A 7,788-nucleotide genomic window follows, 5' to 3' on the forward strand; every position below is an offset into this window, starting at 1 on the left:
ATTTTGAAGAGGAAAAAAACAGAGCAGAAAAGGAGTGGAGAAGAGCTCCTGGATTAAAAATGATGCACAGCACATTCTGCACCACAAATGCTAACATGTACCAAATGTCTTAGTAGTGGAGGACTCTGAATCAAACTTCTAGAGGAAATTTTCCAGGAACCATGAGCAAGGATTTGTCTTATCCACTACTTTCTCAAGAGCAATATACAGGGACATTCTAACTCAGTGAGGGCCAACCTTTAAGAGAGTAGTGCCAAACTGCCACCCTAGACCCACTTAATTGTCAAGTGCCCATGCTGCAACGAAACCTGACAACTGAAGATTTAGTTTAGAAAAAGCCATGTATTAACATCTTTTATCTTAAGAGAAAAACAAATAACACACATGCTATAGATTCGCTGCTACAACCCAAAATTATGACAACAACCAACATTTATGATATAGCTCCTGAGTGTCAGACACACTGATAAGCCATTTGAATTCATTATTTATTTAATTCTTACATAACTGTCTATGAGCTTTGCTATTAAACATCTACCTCATAGATGAGAAAACAAAGGCCCAGGAAGTAGGAGACACAGTGAGAATCAGAAAACTAGTAAGTAGCAAAGCGCAGATATGTGTTCAGATTTGCTGACTCCAGCACTACAAGTCCACTGTGCAGCTTTGAATAGAAAGAATACATGCCGAGAGAGAGAGAGAGAGAGAGAGAGAGAGAGAGAGAGAGAGAGAGAGAGACATAAATTTGGCTCTTCTTTCCTACCTAGGATTCCAGAATTTCAGGATTTTGGCTAGAGTAATCATGTAGAACCTCACATGTATGGGAATCTAGAGACAAACAGTTTAAGAATTAGAAGTTTACTTTTTTCCTTTCATCCATTTTTCTCATGTCTATCTCTTTCTTTTTTTCTTTCTTTTTCTGAGTCCTGTCACTGGATAACTAAGTTGACCTGCCTATATATCATATAGGTACAGAGTGGATCCAACCTTCTTTACAATCAATTCTGACTTACTTCATGGATTTTCTCAAGCTACTTTATAAATACCATTCTGTTTTTGTTAAGTCAACCTGATAGCTCTAGGGTCTAAACAGATGATGCCACCTCCTAGGAAGAGTTCACCAAGATCAGAGCTGCTGTGCAATATGATTTTTCAAGAAAAACCTTCTAAATTCTGCTTGCAGACAAGCTTGGAAACAACACTCAGGGATGGACACCAAGAAGCACTCCTGTGAATTTCAGTTCTCTAGTGTAATGTGTTATCAAATGGTCTCTTAATGCCAATCTTTTGTTAGTCAGATTAAGGAATCTTTCTCTTCAATCTTGTATTCAAGTTTCAATAAAAGAGTTTTGTGTTTTTTTTTTTTAGACTTGGCACTAAAAATAGAATTCATAGATATTCTGCTTAGAATTATCTAGCTTGTTATATAGAATCAGTAATATGAGCAGAGTTCCTGGATATGATAGAAGAATTAAATCTTGTTTCCATCCATGGGAGGCATTTAGTGCATAGTATAAACTAGACCTGTGCATGCCTGTACATGTATTAATGAATACCACTAATTAGACCCACTACCCTCAGAAGGTTTATAGCCCAGTAAGTGTGGTAACATGATATCATGAAAACAGTCACACCAATATATGTACAACTTTGTTGTGGTAAGTGCCATAACCAAATTGTGCTCAGTGATAACATCGAGAGAATAAGGACAGAAAGCTTAAGGAGGTGACCAATCAGTTTAAATCTAAGAGAGGATCAAGAGTTAACTGAGAGAAAAAGGAAAGAGAAAATCTTCAGTTCTGTACAGTGAGGAGAATACGTAGAACTGAATGTCAAGAAACATTGTGGAATTATTGATTTCTTTCCCATGTTATCATAGACAATTTGAGTTGCAATGAACTTTAGGTTGTCTCCCCCCATCTCTCATCCACTGTAAGATGGACAAGTTCTATTTATGCATTATTTTACTACTTTCAAACAGAAGGAGAGTAACTTCACAGCAAAGTCTGGCTGACACTGCCTTAATCCTGTGATCAAACTGAGCACCGCGACCAGAAAAGAGACAGGGTGAAACTGAGGACATTGCTATAGGCTGCTTGTCTCCCTCTTTATAGAAGCAAAAATTTTGTTGTGATAAAGCTTGCAAATCAAATACTAATTATTTCAAAAACACTTAAAAAAAAATGTCTACTTTTGGCCCTATTCTGCACACAACAGGGTACAGAACGAAAGATGCAGCATCACTACTGCAATATTCCTAATGAAAAATGCATGATCTAAATCTAAAAATGAGGAAAATTCAGACAAATGCAAATTTAGAAAGCCTATAAAATAACTATCTATAGTTTCAGAAGTATCAAGGCCAGGCCGGGGAGATGGCTCACTGGAATAAGCACTTCCCTGGCAAGCGCAAGGACCGGAGTTCAATCCCTGGTTCTACAAAAAAAAAAAAAAAAAAAAAAAGTAGCAAGGTCATACAAATAAAGGAAAGTGTAAGCATGGTTCTAGGCCAAAAAAGATGAAAAAGACAGAGCTACTAAATGAAACACACGATTCTGAATGCTTAGCTGAAGGGCAAGAATTCCACATCTGTCTTCAAGAACTAACAGCATGTGCACACAAAGACATATGGATGTTCACCAGGGCCGTGTTTCTTATAGAAAGGAAAGAACACAACCTAAATCTTCCAATAACAGACTAGAGTTAAGTAAATAATAAATCTACATGTAATGACTTGGAAAACATCTTGGATGTATTATTGTTTGAAAGAATATATTTCAGATTAACATATCTAAGATGCTTCTATTTTTGATAAATGTATATATAAACAATATACTTCAGATAAATACATCATGGATCTATTTTTGATAAATAGGTACATATACACACATACAATGTAATAGCAGTGTATTTTTCACATTTAAACATATATTTAAAAATAGACTATTGGCAAATTTAGCCTATTTTAATTTTCAGTGTTTTTGAAATAATTAGTATTTGATTTGTAATCTTTATCACAACAAAATTATTGCTTCCATAAGGAGGGACAGAAGCAGCCTATAGGAATGTCCTCCATGTCCCCCAGCTTCTGTATTATAAGCTGTACACAAACACGTAATAACAGATTTGCATTTGGAGTACTGACGATTGAACTTCCTCTTGGCTACTGTAGTTTTGTCAGTCGATAATTCTCTGTAACCAAGAAATCCATGAAAGCTTTTAATTTTAAGGTACCATCGAAGGCTTCTAAGTCAAGTAGCATAAAACATAAATGAGAAACTTCACTTAGGAAACAAACTCAAGTTGCTTTAGAAAACATAAAATAAAAGGAATAAAGTATCTGCAAGTAACTTGCATTCAGCAAAGAATCAATGTTCCTAATTTCAAGAACATCGTAGCTGCCAGTAGACTAATTAGCAGGCACTGAATTCCTCCAAACCTGTTACATTTTGTGTGCATCTCTTTAGGCATAAAATAGAAATGCTTGAGGGAAAAGAGGACACTGCTATAAGCTGTTTTCCTCCCTCCTTCTACAAGCAATAATTTGGGTGTAATAAGAATTGCAAAACAAATACCAAGCTTTGTGGTTTTAAGCCCTAAGCATGAAAATCCATTTAAGCAACTATCTTTCTGCCTGCAGAGATAAACAGGTTCTAAGTATCCTATATAAATCTCCAACCCATGGAAGAAAATAACCCCCAACTTTTTTCTTTATTTGGCCCCAATTAAAGTTTAAAGTGGTGGATTTATAGTCCTCATCAAAAGCGGGCATCTGCAATTTGTAGCTTGCCATAAATAACCAGATTTAGTACCATAAAAGGATGAGAAGGGTCAACTCCATATACTTGCAGAGAAGAAAAGATGATACCAATGTTCAATGCTCCACCAAGATATTTCTCACTAGCAGCCACAGCAGATCCTTGGCATTTTGCCTCTCTGGCACTCATTCCCTCTGCATAATTTCACCTATATTTCTTCCCTGAGCATTACTTATCCCCATGTGCAGTACAGTAGTGAGAAAACAATTCCAGCTAGCTGTTTTTCGAAGGCAGCAAAAGGCTGATTCTCCCTGTGCCTGTCCCAGTACAGCCAGGGCTACTCTCAAGACCCAGGCTCAACCTCATGAGGCAGTAAGGAGCTCTGCAGGTCACCAAGCTACTACCTTTCATCCCCTGATTGAGCTTTTTCCTCTCAGGCTTTTTCTGCTGGACATGAGGTACTCGAGACCAAGTGGCTTCCTGATAGTTTTAGCCAAAGGAAAACTTTCCCTTGCTTTTTTCTTCTCATCATCACCTCATTGTTGCCGGACCTTGTGAACAACAACAGGATCCTTTCCACCTCCTTTCTGAGCTTCTTGAACCATGCTGACCTGAGGTCAACCTTGTAGGAATCCCTTTCCACAATCTGTGTGACACAAGCAGAGCCCAGCTTTGCCCTCTCCTCAAATGCCTGTGACTCAGCCCTTTTATGTCTCCTCTATAAATTTCTATATTCTTACACAAACACACATATGCACACATTTCTCAGTCTCCCAGCCCTAAGATTGACAGCCTCCTTCTGAAAGTACTGGGTTGGTGGGCCCTGATTTTCCATTTCACTGTTTCAAGCTTCCAACGTCTATATTGGCTTCTTTATGTTAAAGTCTCCTGGTGTAAAGTCACTGGTACAGTTTTGTTTTTCCTTACTTGACCATGTCTGTTTTGTGTCTCTTGCCTGGGATGTTGATCCCTGTGTGAGCAAGGAAGAAGATAGTCATGGGTGGGAGGCTTTCCTGTCACAGTAGATGTGCCTGTGGGGAAGGGTTTGAATAGTTATTCATTTGTGTGATCACCTTTGACTATTGCAGCCCTTCCATCTTCTGAGCTCTGGTCCTGCTCTCTCAACTCTGACACTGAATTCCTGATCCTTCACCCTCCTTTGGAATCCATGACCCTTTGAAAAACATCTAAAAATTGCTTTGCTTAGTTTAGTTTGTTCTCTCACTTGTGAATAAGAAAACAACTTGCAACTAAGGCACTCTGCAGGCATGTTTGTGTATGCACTGGGATTCAGTCCATCCCTGAAACTGTAAAGTCTCACTGAGCAACATACTTGGAAAAAAGACAAATCCAGGTTCTCAGAGCAAGCTTTATGTGTAAGCTTTAGAAAACTAGAAAATGGTACAGAGATCCCTCAGGTCATGAGAGCACTTGTTGTAAACAATTTGATTTTGGCAATCATTTGCCAAAATTTTGGTTCTGCTTTTGAATTCTGCATAGATGATGAACAAAACCCTGGCCATCTTTCCTGAAGGAACAGAACAATATCTATCTTTACCAGAGTTGTGGAGTGAATTCAGTTCATAAACCGAAGTACTTCTGTATTGTTAGTCCCTGGTATCTTCCTAATATCATCGCACATACACAAACACACATGCACACATATGCACCACACTCGATGTTATCATTACCCAACTCTGTTGAAATAGCCACCTAGGAATCATTTGCTCATAGGTCATTGGGGTCATTTCCCCTCGTCAGGTCCAGAGATAAGATGCAAGTTCCCAAGTTTAGGCAGCAAGAAGTAAAGAATCACAGATAAGAAAGAAAAGCAATCATTCTATACCTTGTTCCACCAATACCTAGTCAATCAGGTACCTCTTTTTTACAACTTTTTGTTGAGATAAGGTCTTAACAGTTCAGGCTGGACTTAAACTCACTTTATAGCCTGGGCTGGCCTCAAACTCCTACATATCCTCCTGACTCAGCCTTTCAAGTGCTGGGATTACAGGTGTGTGTCACCACGCCTACCCTACCTCTTTTTAGAAAAGTAAAATTTCCCTGAGAATGAATAGAAGATAAAAAATGTGAAGTACACTGGGAACTGAATAAGGGTATAGCCCTAGCCATTGCAGGAAATGTTTGATCATGAGAATATCTATCCTGAAATGTGAGAATCAAAAGGAAAAAAAAGCAGGAATCAGCTGGTACTTTACTGAGATGGCTGAGAGGGACATGCAAGGAAAAAGGTGGCTACATGAATTCTCTGTTCTTCCACTTATTCCTTATTTTACTTTGAACACATTATTTTATCATGGTGAGTCCCATTTAACTTTCTTAAAGGTGAAGATAAAAATCAATACCCACTCTACAAAGTTATTTTTAACCATCAAAAACACTTGTTGCCACAATATAAGGCTAAACCTTATTTTATCAGCTGGAAGCACAGTGGTAAGAAAGACAAACCCTTACTGTCCTAGAGCTTATGTCTTAGCGTAAACAGCCAGACAGTGCATAAATAAACTTACTAAGAAATATGGCATTACAGATTGTACTGAGCGAAATGGGAAACAAAATAGTGACGTGATAAAGAATGATTGTGCTCATCTGGTAAAGAATTCAAGAAGGTCTCTTGAAGAAGAGTACATCTGAGCTGATTCTTAAAGGAAAAAAAGAGGAGAAGCTCTAGGAAAGAAGAGTTTAAGTGGATGGATGGGCAGTAAAAAGAGGATGAGCTTAGTATTTAGCGAAGCACAAAGGGAAGAAATGGACCATGCAGCTAGGTCTGAGTGAGCGATGGGAAGAGTGTGACCAGGATGCCCACAAGGGCAGAATTCTTCACGGTGGGTCATGTATTTGGACAGTTTTTCACCCCTGTGCTAAATCAGTTGGTCTAGTCTCATGATGCTGTCATTTCAACTTTTTGTGAAATAATTTCTTGTTAATTTTTAATGTTCAATGGCCTTGTAATATTTCTACTTTGCATTTTCTGGGTTCTTCCTCACTGTGCCAAGTAGGTGCACACAGGTTTTATATATCAAGTCTCTATGATGTACTAATCGCACCAGTTTATGCTTTGTGAGCCACAGAAGCAGTGGTACTACAATGGCCAAGAAGATGAGTTTTGAGATCAAGTCCTGATTCAAATCCTCCTTCCCATACAGTAGCAGGCCAATTAGCTTATCTGAATCTTATTATTTTGTTTATAAAAGGAACTTAAGGAAATAGAGTAAATATGTGAGAAATCTGTCTCTGAATTTGTGTAAGACACAGAGGTCCAGAAAAAAGAACTGAATGAACACTTGCTTAAGTAGACCTTAGTACATTATGTTTCTCCTTTCATCTAAGTTTTTTCTGATTATGTTGTTAAGCCCTCTGAAGAGTGAAGGCAGATATTATCTTCTGGAGGATTCTTTTCTAGATCTCTAAACTAAAAAATGGGCTCTCATTACCTTATACACTATGTTATGCTTTGTGTCTAGATGTCCCCACAAAGCATCATGTGGTCACAGGTGGGGCTTCTTCAGAGGTGGCTGTGTCTAGAGTGTGAGGCTGGGACTGATTCATGGTACAATGCTAGGATTAAGAGTCATAAGAGTAAGGATATGAGTGCTACCTGCCCTGAGGGTGGTAGCCTGGGTAAGCTATAAAGGACAGAAGAGCTGTGCTCTTGCTTCTCACTGTTTGCTATCTTCTGCCAGCCATGATCCATTTCTCCTTGTGATATCCCTCTGCCAAGCCATCTTATCTTGGAGCCATTCAGCTGTGGACTGAAACACTGAAACTTCTACAAACTGTGAGCTAAATGTCCTTTCTTCTGTTAACTAGTGAGTGTTGGACATTTTGTCTCAGCAATGAGAAATGTAACTCTAAGATACCGTATTATATAGCATACCATATTGACATTTAAAGTTTACATGTTTCCACCCATCCATTTGGTTTGTTTCTTGATAGCAACTAATGTAGTTTACTATCTTTATACCTCAAATAACTCAATATCTTGTACATAATAAACTCCCAATGTACTGGA

Source organism: Octodon degus, unplaced genomic scaffold (genome assembly GCF_000260255.1).
Source record: "Octodon degus isolate 3935 unplaced genomic scaffold, OctDeg1.0 scaffold00040, whole genome shotgun sequence".
Lineage (NCBI taxonomy): Eukaryota > Metazoa > Chordata > Mammalia > Rodentia > Octodontidae > Octodon > Octodon degus.